At 41.8% G+C, this 16690-nt stretch overlaps 1 protein-coding gene across 7 annotated transcripts in view; it reads left to right on the top strand.

Moving 5' to 3' along the window:
* Positions 1 to 16690, top strand: part of PHF14 (PHD finger protein 14) — a 302241-nt gene that overhangs the window by 16361 nt on the left and 269190 nt on the right. The window lies entirely within an intron of this gene.

Raw genomic sequence — 16690 nt, 5'->3', positions numbered from 1 at the left:
AAGTTCAGGCTACATGAAAAGAGGAATTAACAATTAATAATTGTGGTTTTTTGTTTTTGGTAATTGTTCAAAAAGTCCACGCTGGGTGGTAGTATGATGTAGAAGGCCTCTTGTAATATGCAGAAAGTGATAAGGGAGCAGGGGGGAGTTGCCTTATAGGTGCAATTAGGTAGAGCTTCCAGTAGGCAGTATCAATCTGCCTGCCTTATGGGTTTCATGAAAAAATTGAGCCTCAAAAATCTTTCTCCTTTAGTCTTTTCATTAGTTGTACTACTAGGGTGACCAGGTGTCCGGTTTTGGACCGGAACACCCAGTTCAAAAGGAATCCTGACGGCTCCAGGCCATTGAATGTCCAGTTCATGGCGCCGCAGCGGGGCTGGCAGGCTCCCTGCTAGTGCCACGCCGCGGCCCACGCAGCTCCTGGGTCTGGAAGCAGCAGGCATGTCCAGCTCCTAGCCTTAGGGGCTGCTAGGGCGGAGTCTGTGTGGTGCCGCGACCGCAGGCATAGCTCCCATTGGCTGGGTCAGAGCAGGGGAGGAACTAGCATTGCTCACAAGCACTCGGCAGGTGGCTGTTGAGGGGGCGTGTGGGGCCCTCTTCTCCTCGTGTGGCTGGGCTTGGGCTGCAGCACATGCCCTGCGGCAAACTGTCCTCTGTCTATTGCCCCATTGCTGGCACTCAGGAGTTGGAGGTATGTGTATCCCCGTCTCCGAGTGCTGGGAATGGGGCTGCACCCCCATCCCCCTCATTACATTCCTTTCTGTCGCATCCCTCCCCTGTCCTGTCCTGTCCCATCCCATCCTGCCCCCCACACCTACCCATCCCAACCATGTACCCCTTACAGTGCTATCCCACCCATCCTCTCCACTTCCCAGAGCCGCCACCCCCATGTTCCTCAGCCCGCCCCCCCCCCCCCGGCACCCTATTCACCTCCATACATTGCTGCACTCCCGTTATGTGTGTCTACATTCCTGTTTCCCCCACATCCTCATGCACCTCCCCCTGCATCCCCATCTACCCCACATACCCCATCTCTCTTCTCTCCTTCACTGCCCCCCCCCCCGCCCACATCCTCTGTCCTCCACCCTCTCCCCTCCAGCCTACCCTCCTCCCTTCCCTGCTGGGTGATTTAGGCAGTCCCTGGAAAAGTGTATGGAAAAAGTCTCTCCATATAGGCAAGGGTGTGCATGCATGCATATGTGTGATAGAAACTGTGTCCCTTTGTGTAGGGATGTGCGTGTCTTGCTGCATTTGTGTATACCTGTATGAATAAAATTTGCAGCTTAACTCTGACTTTTATTCCTTTTGCTGGCTTGCGCACAGAATTGACATAAAATGTGTGTGTATTCATTTCATAACAAGTTTTTAAAAGAGAAGGGAACTCTAAAAGAAATGTATTATTTCTTAAGTGAATGTTGTTGATTAGTAATGGCAGAAGAGCCAATGTATCAGACATTTCTCCCCACCTTTGTCTCGCTACATTGTAAACTTTTTGTTGCAGACTCTCTCTTTTTATGTGTATGATGTCCAGCATCTACCTGGAGCCCTGATCATAGTTAGGGTCTCTAGGCACTAAACAACAATTGTAATAATAAATAATGTGGAAATATATGTGTTAGCGTATGCTAGAAGTATACACACGTGTATTCATGTGTATCTGCATGTAGGTGTGGGAGTGAGTTTCTACAGATTTATTTTTATATCTGGTTATCTGGTCAGGTGTGCATTTTTGTGGTTGTGTTCTATGGATTTGTATTTTGGCTTTGGGAGTGGGCCTTTAATAGACCCATTGCAGTTGTGATAATGTGTGGTCCTAATTCCACATATAAAATTTACAATAACTTTAGTGAACAAAACGCGTGGAGCTGGTTATGAAAAATGGGAAGGAGGAGGGATAGAATCATGAAAACGTTTGTGAAATTGCATTTTTTTTTTAAATTACCTTTTTTGACTATTTTGCTGTCAGCGCTAGCATCCTGTAACAAATAAAACCTGAACTTAGCATAATACATCTGTCAAAACAGTAAATATGCCTGTTTGGGCCATGCATTGAAAATGAACACATGAGACAGGGTGCGGGAGAGCAAGAGACAGAGGGTCGGGGGGGTGGAGTGAGCGGGGGTGGAGTGAGCTGGGGCAGAGCCCAGGCAGGGGCGGGTCTTCAGGGGAGTGGTGGGGCAGTGGGTGGGGCAAGGGTGTTCAGTTTTTTAGAATTAAAAAGTTGGCAACCCTGTGTGCTACTAGTTTACGCTTACATTTTTATTTAGGTATGACACTGCAAGACTTTTAGAAATACGTTGCTAGAGCAAGCAAGTTAAAGGTGACCTGCAAGGAGTAGAGAATTTTGTGCTATTATTTGATTCTTTATAGTAAATAGCATGCATTTTTAAAATTGCTTGTTTTGTTCTGTTTCTTTTTCACCTCAGAAATAACAGGAAAGTCAGGTTCTGTTTTCCCTCTGTTTTTGTAGGAGAACTTCTTGGATAACTCTGAAATAAGATTTGGAGCTTTATCAGCCTTAATTGAAGGGTGGGTGTGCTCTTTCCTCCCTCCCCCCCCCCCGTCAGAGTTAGCTAGGAGTAAACAAAAATCAGAACATTTTAAATAGTTAAGAAAAGCATTTTTACTCCAGCTAATCAGATTTCATTTGCTTGTTTTTACTGATGTACTATCCCTGTCAGTTCTCATTTGCTCATAGTTTCCTAGGAAAGCAAAGTAAATACACTTCAGACATTCAGGTTTATTTAAAAAAAAAAAGTGAGAAGAAACTCCCAGAACCTCTAGTTGTCTATATTAATCCTATAAAAGACAGAAAGAGCCACTCTTGTTTTCTTTGCATGTTGCTTCAAAAAGATGAAATAAACTTTTCTATATTAAACAAAAAGCTAACTTTAGACTAAATCTCTTCCAACAAATAGTTCCTTGCTTCTTCCGTCCCAAGGAACTGGAGAGAAAGTTAATTGGCTTTTTGTGAGGTCATATTCCCTCCAAACAAATGTTGACTGCTTGAAACATTTAGTTATCCCTTCTTTCACTGACTAAAATGTTCTCAATGAGTGGTTTAGGGCTACCTAAAGTCTCTTGACAAGGTGGGAACTATTGGAGTTCTTCCGTAAGAGAACTTGATGTTTTGTGTACGAAATAAGTCGTTCCAGACCAATATCACACATTCTTTATCTCCTCGCTCCACCTTTTTGTTACTTATGAAATCATGTTGTGAAAATACTCTACATCTTCTGCTTTGAACTTGCTACAAATTCATGAATTGAGACTCTAAACTTTTCTTTTATGGTTCATTCCAGAACACATCTACTCTGCATTGCCCACAACTTCTATTTCATAATCTGTTAATGTGGTGGTTATAGATGGATATAAGATGCAGGAAAGTAATTTAAACTAAACTTTCATAGCAGTTTTCTACTTTCCCTAGCTAGGTGTTGGCTTAGTTTATTAGAAAAAAGAAACGCTTACTGTCTGAGTGATGATTGAGTTTTATGCTGGTGAAGAGTGATGGGGATAATTCTCAGAACATTACTGCATTATCAGCAAATATACTTCCTAGAGGCTTGGAGGTCTATGAAAATATTTTTGTGACAAAGTTGTATGGTGATTGGATAAACTGGTATCACAGTATCTTGTTAGACTTGCAGGCTGAAACTATGTTGGAGAAGTGACAATCTTTTCTCCTGGTTAAAATCCATGAACACTTTATTTACAAAATAGTTTTTTTAATTCACAAAACATTTGCAATTCTTTCCTCCTCTTAATTTTTTTTGAAGATTATACTTGTACGTTTGCACCATTGTAGTTCCATATATTTTCTGTAACAAGAATTTTTATATTTTACCTGTAGTTTTAAATATCTAAGTATTGTCACCAAACATGTTTATCTTCAAGCTTACTCTTGTATCCCTTGATGTAAACAGTACAATGTGTATAATTTTTTTTCTTGAGCTTTTTAGAATACAAATAAAATTAATTAATTCAAACTAGTCCAAATTGCTAGAAATGGAACAAGCTTTGGCATTGAAATTCAGAATTTATTTAATAGGTTTAAAATCCAATTTAGTTACCTTTACATTAACCCATGAAACAGCTTGTTTTACTTTAGGAGCATGGATTTATTTTAAAAAAAAAAATGTATGTAGAGAAACACATTATGGAAATGTCGTCTTGGCTGCTAGCTATGGATCTACTCTGCTTAGAAGAGGACTTACTGGGACCCTTAGCTCAAAGCCAAGCAGTTTTTAGGGAAGAGAGGCAATCTGGTATTATCCCTTTAAGTGAGTGGTGTCAAACAAAGAGGACTGTATTTCATGTTTAATTATACTCATGTAGGATGTATCCACAGTGAAACATTCACTGATATCAGTGGAAGTTTTGCACAAGGATCCAGGATAGAATATGGCCTGTAATAACTATACTTAGTTTTTTGTTCAGAGCTTTATTGTTGTATATAATGTCACTAAGTGGAAAAACATACTAGCCTTTTCAGATCACCACAATATCTTCCAGTTTGTCTTTCTTCTCTGTCCTTTGTGTTTCCCTCCCACTTTGCTATCTGTTTCCTTTGTTTTTCCTTTGCATTTCCTTTCATGCAGAAGCAGCTTTGCTCCCACCCTATTATCTCTGCAGAATGATCAGTAATGAAATAGTTGATATTAAAATATTGTCATTTGATTGTATAGTTGACGCTCAAATGAGATTAATACAGGAAAACGGAGGTCACACCACTGAATCATAGAATATCAGGGTTGGAAGGGACCTCAGGAGGTCATCTAGTCCAATCCCCAATTTTTGCCCAGATCCCTAAATGGCCCCCTCAAGGATTGAACTAACAACTCTGGGTTTAGCAGGCCAATGCTCAAACCACTGAGCTATCCCTCCTGCTTGTTTCAAGCTGTCTGCAGACTTGGAAAGACTTCGCTGCACTGGCTATCCACAGTTCATATTTGGAAGGTTTTTTCACAGCCTTGAGAGCAAGGAACGTTTTTTTTTACATGGAAGATTAGCTTCTGTGCAAACTGAATGTCACGTAAGCCACACAAATGCATCATGGGGACCTCATTAAGCCAGCTAACTATATGTTTGACACACGGCTTTAAACTTTGTATCTGGGTCGACAGCACAAATATGGAAAGAAGTATTTCTGCAGAGAAGACAAGTGGAGCCCTACGTTACCCTAATTTTTTTAGGTATGGGGCTCAAGAACAAGGGGACTTTTAGATAGCCAGGCAATTGGCTGACTTCCCTGAGGCATTTGTAGGGATAAATTGTTAGTTTATTTTCTACATCCACTTTTCTTAATTTTGTCCAAATGCGTCATTTATTTATTTATTTTGTTGATGTCAACTTTTCAAGCGCAGTAACTTTCTGTTTTTTGAACTCATTGAATATAAAGTCTGTTTACATGGGGACTTGACCTTTTATCTGGAGGATGATGATATAAGGTGTACTGTATCTTAATGGACATACTGCTTGAAACAAGAATTTCTATAATGCTAAATGCATTCAAATGTGCTTTCTTTAGTTAGAAGGTAATCTTCAGGTATTACATTGCACCACCAACAGAACAAATACAAAGAAACTCATTGTACCGAAAAGTACCTATAATGTTTGTGTAGGTAAGCTGCAAAATAATTACCTACTTCCTGACTTCTGTAGTTATTTTTAGCATATCTATGAGTTTAGTAATGACACTTTACAGTTAAACACATATCGAAGAAATGAGTGGAGTCCTATGAAGTTTGACAGGATAGAATTATAGGAAGAACTGAGTAGGAAGGCAAATAAGTGAGCTGCGTATGTATATACAGTGTTAAAAGATAAATATGGGAGATTACATCTAACTTTCAGCCATGTAATTAGGTAATTGAGTATGTGTACTCTGTAGCAAGATTGGCTTCAAGTCTGTGGCAAGGGGCCTGTAGCAAGGGGGTTTGGCATCAGAATAAAAATGTTACATGTCACAGACTAGGAATTCTGCAGTGTCAGATATATTAAAAATGTTATTTAATTAAATCCGAGACTGAATAATTTGATTAATATAGTATATTGCAGTGCTTAATTTGTTATTGTTGTGGGAGTCAGATAGTGCTGCTACACATAGTTTTGCAAGTTTTTTTCTTAGCATGTGAGTACTACATACAGCATTTGTTCAGAGATTATCAGTATTATATCGTATAAATAAATAAACCCGCTTTCCTTCCTGGGTTACTTGAGAGCAGGCAACCCTCTCCTGTGTGCCTGTACGCCTGATGTTGACATTAAAGGATTCTGAGTATCCCAGTGGTGGTAATGGGTAGGTGGGACTCCTCTATCCACCCCTCTACTGCAGGCCCTTTACTCCTAAAGGAATTTAAAATTGGCGGTGCCTCCACCTGGCTGGCCCCTGTATACACTCAGTGGCGTGCCTTGAACTTCTAGGAATAAACCTATTCTAATAATAATAATCTGTGGCATGGGTCTAACTCAAAAATACCAATTATAAATAATATACATCCAATATACTTTAAATTAGAGTTAACACACCTTTACTTAACAATTTAAAGAAACAAGTATAACAGACTAAGATTAAATGTCACTACTAATTTAAATCCACAGTGTGCAGTTGAATAAAATCAATTAACAAATATAGGAGACAGTGATAAATGAAACTTATCTAACTAGCATTTACACTGCCACCATTTACCCCACCTTGGAGTGTACACTTCTCTGGATTTCAGAGTCCTAGAGGCTTGCATGGGCGCGCTTGAAGATCCGCAGCTGGAGACAGCGCTCTGTTGGTTCTGTGTATCAGTCCAGCATAGCAACGAGCTGCAACCTTTTCTGAAGATTGAAGTTCGCCTCACCAAATATTAGCAGCTCTGGTTCCTGGTTTGATAGGATGATCACTCTGCCTCTCCTCAGACTCAGTCTCTCTGCTGTGCCCCCTCCCTTGCAAGTACTTTCCTAAACAAGAGTGGGGGTTACTCACAGTTCCTTCACTGCATGCCCACCTCAGTCAGCTCTAGACACAGCAATAGTTTCTGTCCTGGCTCCAGTGAAGCCACAAACACCCTCTGAGTCTCCGTGCTCAATCAAAGTCCCTGCAGGCTCTCAGCAGCAGCTCCTGCTATGGACAGAGCTCCACACCAGCAATCTCACTCCTTTTTCCAAAATGGAGTCCACGGCCTGCTCTCCCTGTGCTGCCTGGAAGAGAGTCTCTCACTCTTTCCCCAAGGTATCATGGGAGTTCTAGTCTCTAAGGCTAGATTGCTGCACACAGGATCTTCCCAACTGGAACACTCCCAGTAAAGTTTAGAGGCCCCTCTAGTAAAGGGTGCCTACACAAGTTACAGTCCAATCCCATCCAATGGGAAATTGACCTGCAAAGCCCTGAAGTCTGCTACTACTTGAAAGAGGAGCAACAGTATTTATTACAGGTGGGGTTGATAGCACCTGAGAGTTACTAAGACTACTAAAAATCTCTGTGGGGGCGCAGGGGATGGAGGTTTATCTGACTCTCTCTCTCCTGCCCCTGGTTTCATGATTTGCTGCTGAAACTTCCACCTACTTCTAATTTTCTCAGAATTTATAAACTTCTGGGTTAGTTTTATGGAGTTTTCTCCCAATTTATAAGACCAGTTGATGTGGTGCATAGAGTTTAGAAATTATACAAAGATCTTAGTAGATACCTTTCTTACAGAGTTAATAGTAACTGTCATTTAAAGTGATTGCAGTCTATAACACCCAAAACCTGTAAATAATACAAATGAAAAGCTAGTTTACTAATTCAGTCTTCCATGCAGTACCCTGGTTTGTTTCCATGTGTCTTTGAAAAATTACAGCGCAAGCCTAGACATTTAAGTCTACTGTCAAAGAACATTTGTAGTAGTTTTTGTTTCATAGACAAAACTAAAAATGTGTTTTGGTTTTTTTTTTTTTTTTTTTTTTTTCCTCCCTAATTTTAGATTTAAGGAGGGAAGAATGACCCTGCTTATTACATTTTATAATAGTATAATTACTTTTCAAAATGTTCACTTTTAGTTATGGATAAATACTGTTTCTTTTATAAAATCTTTAATGTGTCACTTTTTGGATAAATGCTTTTATGCTAGGATCTTGTAACTTGCTTGTAATAGCAGGGTACCCCCAACTGTGATGTCAGGTCTCCTGACATATTGATTGCAGTATGTCTGAAGAAAACTGTCTGGTACATATAGCATGTGACATAGCTGTGGGTAGTGCACTTGCCAGCAATTTCCCTTGGGTTTAGCTGCTATGAATTAAATAAGTTCTACATTTGTCCAGACATCTTTCAATCTGTTTATTTTGTTACTTTGCTGTGATTTGTGTGGCAGGGAATAGAATTTTCTGTGCTAAAAAGGAGTGTACTTTTAAGAGTATTTACTGTATAGTAAAATATCAATTATTTACTGGTATTTTGATTTTATAGCTTTCTCTGTTCTAGTGTTGGCTTTTTTGTGTAGAATCTGTTTTGTGAAATCTATCACATACTTTCCATTCTCTGAAATTGACCTTGTCAGATTAAATTTAAACTGAAAATAGGTCAATTGGTAACTAACCAAGGGGAGGTTAGTTAGTTATGGGGGAGGGAGAAGACAGTGTTCTCAGATTTAATGGAAGTATTTTCAGAGGGAAAAGAAAATTATGGATTGTGAAATACAGTAGTTGTGAACATATTACAATTTTTTTGCAAATGCTGAATTTTCATTAAAAATTATCATTTCATGCCTGATGCAGCTGTCAGAACTGGGGAGCAGATGCTGTTACTCTGTTAATATAATCTTATGGCAAGTTATCTCCTGCCAAACAGTAGCAGCAAAGGTGGGAATCTTCCTTAGTCACCTCAGTGTGGTATGAAGTTGAAAGCTCAATTGGAACTGTTACAATACTAGTTTTTTTTAAACTTACATAATTTTCCATTAAAAAAAATATTACAAATCTGTGGATTAAAGACAAAAATTGAAAACAAGGTTTTCAACATAAAACTACATATTGTCTACATTAAACGGTCTAATCGACTGTTACACGCAGTTTGTGGAAGAGTTAATGATACTATGAGAAACAAAATAAAATGTTAAACTTTTGTGTGTTTTTTAAATTCACAACCTAATATTACATAATACAGTTTTTTCTAGTTGGTGTAGAAAACATTCAGATGTCATGGTGGTTTACTGTGCTGTTCGTAAAATGTATCACACAGCAGCTCCATGTGATCTGGCCAGAGGGATGAAGTTACTGTATATTGGATTATAAGACTTTTCTCTTTGAATATATTGATCTAGCTTAACAGGGGACTGAGTGGGGAAAAACAAGCAAGATAGAAGCACGACGGTTGTAGATCAAACTCCCAGCACATACTTAGAGGCAATTATACAGCAGTAGCATACTTCCAGGTTACATTTTGGAGTGATATAGTTTTTTTTGCCAGATTGGGAGCATGGAGATCACTGCAGCGGGAACACAACTGCAGGGTCTGAACGTAAGTCATATCTGAGATAACAGTTTATACCAGGCCTTAAGCTGCAGTCTCCTATTCTGAGAGTGGGAGAATTGTGATCCCAACCCGAGAGAGGGGTGATAGCTTGAGACCTGAGGAGGGAACACTCTAAAAGATGAGGGGGAGAGGACTCAGAGGTGCAATTAGTCCTGTAGCTTTGGCGTATTTGGTGGTAAGAGTGTGATAGTAACCAATGGTTAATACAGTGACTGTGCTTGTTTCACCCAAAGGCTTCCCATTTCCTAGGTCTGGGGAAGGCCTAACTTTTCAGAATCCTCCAGTTTTCAGCTGTTACTGTTTAAGTGTCCTTTTGATCTCTAGGATCCCAACATGGCAAAACAGTTTTCTTTTTTGAGTAGATTTCTATGGGTACTCCACTTCAGGTGTACATGTGCCCCCTAGCGTTTGATCAGAGATTTTTTTTTTTTTTTTTTGTAGCAGTGCCTGTTCAGCTCATGCATGAGCCTATTTATCCTTGTGCCCCATAGTGAGGATATATAGGGTTGCGCAGGTGAACTACCCTCAGTTCCTTCTCAACTGCTGTTGGGCCTGAGATGGAGCATTGAGCATACACCTCCTTAGATTTAGTTCTAGAGTAGTTAGCTTAATTAGTTTTGGGGGTCCCCTTTTCTCTTAGCTTTTCCTGGCCAAGAGGTTGTTCTGGAGCATGCGAGGATCCCTAGGCTTTAAGTGGTGTCTTTCTAGTTGGAATCTATCCTGGTCAGTGACGAGCATCCGTGGGGCCTTCACCGACTGGGAGACACCCCTATCCCCTGTAAGTGTAAGATCTGCTTTTGAAGGAAGAGCTGATCTCAGAAAAAAACAGGGAGATCAAATTACTGATGATGGAGCAAGCTCTAAGACAGGCTTCTGACATGGGTTTGGAGAATCTCCCCATACACTGGCTTCCAAGCACAATTAGTTCCCTGCCTATCTCAGGATCCTGGTCACTGAGGGCCTCTAGATATATAGCTGTGGTCCCACCTACCTCCAAGTCTTGGTCATCAAGAGCGTTGAGGGTTATATTAGCTTCCTCTACATCTCTGGTATCGACAGCTTCATGTAGCAAGACTGGGAATGCCAATAAAGTTAAGTCTCCTCCTACAAAAAAATCTTGGTTATCAATTTAATGCCCTGGAGACCTTAGGGAGTTTCACTGAGGTTCCAAGTAGCTCCAGTACTGCAAGATCATCTAAGGCTTCATTTAAGATTCAACTCGCTACTCCAGATTTGATACTGAAGGCCCCTGTGGCATCAGCGACTGTGCTTGTTTCTCCACTTACTTTGTCTACTCCAGCAAACATTCTGCTTCTAAGAAGTCTACTATCAAAGTCTTCAGAGTATTGTGCCACACGCTCTCAAAGAAACTGCTGAACCACCTGATCAACATCCTCTACAGCAAATGGAAAGATTAAGAATGAGCTCTCAAAACTGGATACTCTCATAAAAAAAACAACCTTCCACACCCTTCCTCGTGGCTGGACTTTACAAAAACTAGACAAGCCATTTACAACACATGCTTTGCTTCTCTACAGAGGAAAAAGGACACTACTACATGTCACAAGGGGCCACAGCAGTGGTTCCCTTAACCCACCCAGCAATATTGTTAATCTATCCAACTATACTCTTAGCCCAGCAGAAGAATCTGTCCTATCTCGAGGCCTCTCCTTCTGCCCCTCCACCCCCACAAACATGATACAATTCTAGGTCTCCACAGAACTGTATTTTCGACGTCTCCGACTCAAGGAATATTTCCAACACACCTCTGAACAACATACTAACCCACAAGACCTTCCTACCAAGACTACAAAAAGAAGGATTCTGGGTGGACTCCTCCTGAAGGTCGGAACAACAGACTGGACTTCTACATAGACCACTTCCACCGACATGCACGGGCTGAAATTGTGGAAAAGCAGCATCACTTGCCCCATAACCTCAGGCATGCAGAACACAATGCCATCCACAGCCTCAGAAACAATTCTGACATCATAATCAAAAAGGCTGACGAATGAGGTGCTGTCGTTGTCATGAATAGGTCGGAATATGAACAAGAGGCTGCTAGGCAGCTCTCCGACACCACTTTCTACAAGCCATTACCCTCTGATCCTAATGAGGGTTACCAAAAGAAACTACAGCATTTGCTCAAGAAACTCCCTGAAAAAGCACAAGAACAAGTCCGCACAGACACACCCCTGAACCCCGACCAGGGGTATTCTATCTGCTACCCAAGATCCATAAACCTGGAAATCCTGGGCGCCCCATCATCTCAGGCATTGGCACCCTGACAGCAGGATTGTCTGGCTATGTAGACCCCCTCCTCAGGCCCTACGCTACCAGTACTCCCAGCTATCTTCGAGACACCACTGACTTCCTGAGGAAACTACAATCTGTCGGTGATCTTCCTGAAAACACCATTCTAGCCACTATGGATGTAGAGGTACACCAACATTCCACACAAAGATGGACTACAAGCTGTCAGGAACAGTCTCCGCGATAATGGCACGGCAAACCTGGTGGCTGAACTTTGACTTTGTCCTCACCCATAACTATTTCACATTTGGGGACAATGTATACCTTCAAATCAGCGGCACTGCTATGGCCCCACAGTATGCCAACACTTTTATGGCTGACTTAGAACAACACTTCCTCAGCTCTCATCCCCGAATGCCCCTACTCTACTTGCGCTACATTGATGATATCATCATCGTCTGGACCCATGGAAAAGAAGCCCTTGAGGAATTCCACCATGATTTCAACAATTTCCATCCCACCATCAACCTCAGCCTGGACCAGTCCACCCAAGACATCCACTTCCTGGACACTACGATGCTAATAATTGATGGTCACATAAACACCACCCTATTCCAGAAACCTTCTGACCACTATGCCTGCTTACATGCCTCCAACTTTCATCCAGACCACACGATCCATTGTCTACAGCCAAGCTCTGCGATACAACCGCATTTGCTCCAACCCCTCAGACAGAGAAAAACACCTACAAGATCTCTATCAAACATTCTTAAAACTACAATACCCACCTGCTGAAGTGAAGAAACAGATTGACAGAGCCAGAAGAGTACCCAGAAGTTACCTACTACAGGACAGGCCCAACAAAGAAAATAACAGAACACCACTAGCCATCACCTTCAGCCCCCAACTAAAACCTCTCCAACGCATCATCAGGGATCTACAACCTATCCTGAAGGACGACCCAACACTCTCACAAATCTTGGGAGACAGGCCAGTCCTTGCCTACAGACAGCCCCCCAACCTGAAGCAAGTACTCACCAGCAACCACACAACAGAACCACTAACCCAGGAACCTATCCTTGCAACAAAGCCCGTTGCCAACTGTGTCCACATATCTATTCAGGGGACACCATCATAGGGCCTAATCACATCAGCCACACTATCAGAGGCTCGTTCACCTGCACATCTACCAATGTGATATGTGCCAGCAGTGCCCCTCTGCCATGTACATTGGCCAAACTGGACAGTCTCTACATAAAAGAATAAATGGACACAAATCAGACGTCAAGAATTATAACGTTCAAAAACCCGTCAGAGAACACTTCAATCTCTTTGGTCACTCGATTACAGACCTAAAAGTTGCAATTCTTCAACAAAAAAAACTTCAAAAACAGACTCCAACGAGAGACTGCTGAATTGGAATTAATTTGCAAACTGGATACAATTAAGTTAGGCTTGAATAGAGACTGGGAGTGGATGGGTCATTACACAAAGTAAAACTATTTCCCCATGTTTATTCCCCCCCCCCGCCACTGTTCCTCAGACATTCTTGTCCACTGCTGAAAATGGCCCACCTTGATTATCACTACAAAAGGTTTTTTCCCCCTGCTCTCCTGCTGGTAATAGCTCACCTTACCTGATCACTCTTGTTACAGTGTGTATGGTAACACCCCATTGTTTCATGTTCTCTGTGTATATAAATCTCTCCACTGTATTTTCCACTGAATGCATCTGAAGTGAGCGGTAGCTCATGAAAGCTTATGCTCAAATAAATTTTGTTAGTCTCTAAGGTGCCCCAAGTACTCCTTTTCTTTTCTCAAAGTCTTGTGACTGGGTAAGGCCAGATGGCTATAGAAAAGTAGTGGGAGATAGATATATTAGCTCCAGGCTAAACAAATCCCTGATACCAGGATAAGTTAAATGGCAGCTGCTCCTGGTCAATTAAGACACCTGAGGCCAATTAAGAACTTTCCAGAAGGTAGGGAGAATGCTAGGTTGATTGGGACACCTGAAGCCAATCAGGGACTGGCTGAAACTAGTTAAAAAGCCTCCCAGTTAGTCAGGTGGGTGTGGATGTCAGGAGCTGTGGGAGGAAGTTGTGCTGTTGTAGAGAGTGAGCAGTACACACCATATCAGGCACAAGGAAGGAGACCCTGAGGTAAGGGTGAAGCGGAGCCTGAGGAAGTGGGGGTTGCTGTGGGGAAGTAGCCCAGGGAATTGTACAGTGTCATGTTTCTAAAAGGTCAGCTACCATAGCTGATAATATTAGGGTCCCTGGGCTGGAGCCCCGAGTAGAGGGTGGGCCCGGGCTTCCCCTTTTGCCCTCACCCCCCGGTTAATCACTGAGACTGGGAACAACAGAGAATGTGCAAGGGAGGATAGCTTCTCCTCACCTCGTTCGCTGGCTTATGATGAAAATGGCTCAGTAGACTGTGACTCTTGTCTCTAGAGAGAGAAGGGTTACATGGAGGGTCACAGTGAGCCTCTGAGGCTAGCGAAATCCACCAGGAAATTCGGGACCCATGGAGACAGGTCACAGTCTCTTCTGTACCTTTAGTGCTGGTACTACAGATTACTTGCTGGTACCATCTGAGAGTGGATGTACTCGCTCAAAATGTTTGAGTCAATTTTCTGCCTTGGTACCAATGACAGTTTTTACAGAATCCCATCCAACTTCTGTTTGCATATCATTGTTACTGTGGGAATTTAAGTACCCAAGAGGAGATCTTGTTTTGAATGAACTGAAATCTCCCCTACTTTCTGGTACTGTCTAATCATCCACTCTGAGGTTGTCTAGGTCACTGACTCAGTGCTTCTCATCAAGGCCTACATCATCCATTTATAGTGAATACCTAGTCCTTCCTCTGGAACATGTTGACGATTCATCTGACTCGCAGATTTCTGTGCAGGGATTTCCATCTACTCTACCAGACCCCATTCTCCTGTCTATACTGACAGAAGTTCAGCTGGGGACAGGCCACCTTGACCATCAGCCGTTTGGGATGACCAATGATGGATGCAGCTTCCTTTTGCCTTATGGGCTCCCTCAGTGGCCTAAATGGGATCTCTGGGCTCTTTATCACAATTTTTTTTTTTCAGGACCCTGAATACCTCTCCTGCAAAGCATCAGGAGAGCCTCTTTCCTGACCTGTTGCTTCTTCCTCATCAACCTGGGCTATCAAAAGAGACCTTTGGAGAGCAGGAGGCAAGGGCAAATAAGTATTTCATCATCATGGCTGCAAGAGGCTGTCATACTTCCACCACCTTCTATGGCAGATGATTTTAAACAGTTTCAGGAGCTGATGAAGTACTTTGTAGATATGCTTCAGATTTCTTTAGAAAAAAATCCAGGGCACTGATCACAAACTACTGGACATTTTTACTCGCTTCAGTATCTGCATGTGAGCCCCTTCCTGTGAATAACATCTTGTTTTGAGTCTACTAAGACATCTGGTAGCCTCATTCTATGACGACACCTACCTGTAATCATGTGGACAAGAAATATTACGTTCTGGCCAAAAATTCAAAATTTTTATTTTTATACCCCCTCTTCAGGCCGTTAATGAGAAGGGAGGATAATATCATACAAAGTCTACTCCCTACAACAAGGACCAGAAATAGTTATATCTTTTTGGTTGTAAGAGTTCTCTTTTTGGTAAATTTACAATTCAGGATCGCTAACAATCAAGAGTTGATATCAAAATAGGAGTACATCAGTTGAAATATGTTTAACAGCTTTATTGATCATTTCTCACAGGAACACCGCAAGCAATGTAAGGCCATAATTAGTGGGTCAAATTTTTGGCAAAAACATTGTTGAAACTGGTACTGCAGTCTGGTCCATTTCCACTGCATTTGTGATGTGACATGGATCTTGGCTCCAGTTGTCAAGATTCTTAGGAAAGTACAGAGTACTGGTGAGGATTTCCATTGATGGTCTCAAGCTGATCTGTGTCTGGTGATTTGCTCTCTTCATATTTCAAAAGATTTTAACCACTCTGAGATCACTTGGTACATACCTGCAAATAAAATAGTTGTAGCAAGTTGCAGACAGTTCAGATGTCATTCAGTTCATTTCTCCAGTTTCCATAGGCTTCATGAACCACCTGTAAAGATAGGTTTCAGAGTAACAGCCGTGTTAGTCTGTATTCGCAAAAAGAAAAGGAGTACTTGTGGCACCTTTGAGACTAACCAATTTATTTGAGCATAAGCTTTCGTGAGCTACAGCTCACTTCATCGGATTCATATTGTGGAAAGTATAGAAGATCTTTTTATACACACAAAGCATGGAAAAAATGGGTGTTTACCACTACAAAAGGTTTTTCTCTCCCCCCACCCCACTCTCCTCCTGGTAATAGCTTATCTAAAGTGATCACTCTCCTTACAATGTGTATGATAATCAAGGTGGGCCATTTCCAGCACAAATCCAGGGTTTAACAAGAACGTCTTGGGGGAGGGGAGGAAAAAAACAAGGGGAAATAGGTTACCTTGCATAATGACTTAGCCACTCCCAGTCTCTATTCAAGCTTAAGTTAATTGTATCCAATTTGTAAATGAATTCCAATTCAACAGTCTCTCGCTGGAGTCTGGTTTTAACGTTTTTTTTGTTGTAATATCGCAACTTCAATGTCTGTAATCGCGTGACCAGAGAGATTGAAGTGTTCTCCGACTGGTTTATGAATGTTATAATTCTTGACATCTGATTTGTGTCCATTTATTCTTTTACGTAGAGACTGTCCAGTTTGACCAACGCACATGGCAGAGGGGCATTGCTGGCACATGATGGCATATATCACATTGGTGGATGTGCAAGTGAATGAGCCTCTGATAGTGTGGCTGATGTTATTAGGCCCTGTGATGGTGTCCCCTGAATAGATATGTGGGCACAGTTGGCAACGGGCTTTGTGGCAAGGATAGGTTCTTGGCCTCTCCTCT

Source organism: Lepidochelys kempii, chromosome 2 (genome assembly GCF_965140265.1).
Source record: "Lepidochelys kempii isolate rLepKem1 chromosome 2, rLepKem1.hap2, whole genome shotgun sequence".
Lineage (NCBI taxonomy): Eukaryota > Metazoa > Chordata > Testudines > Cheloniidae > Lepidochelys > Lepidochelys kempii.
Note: the sequence above shows the minus strand (reverse complement) of the source record. Positions and strands in the feature narration are given on the sequence as shown.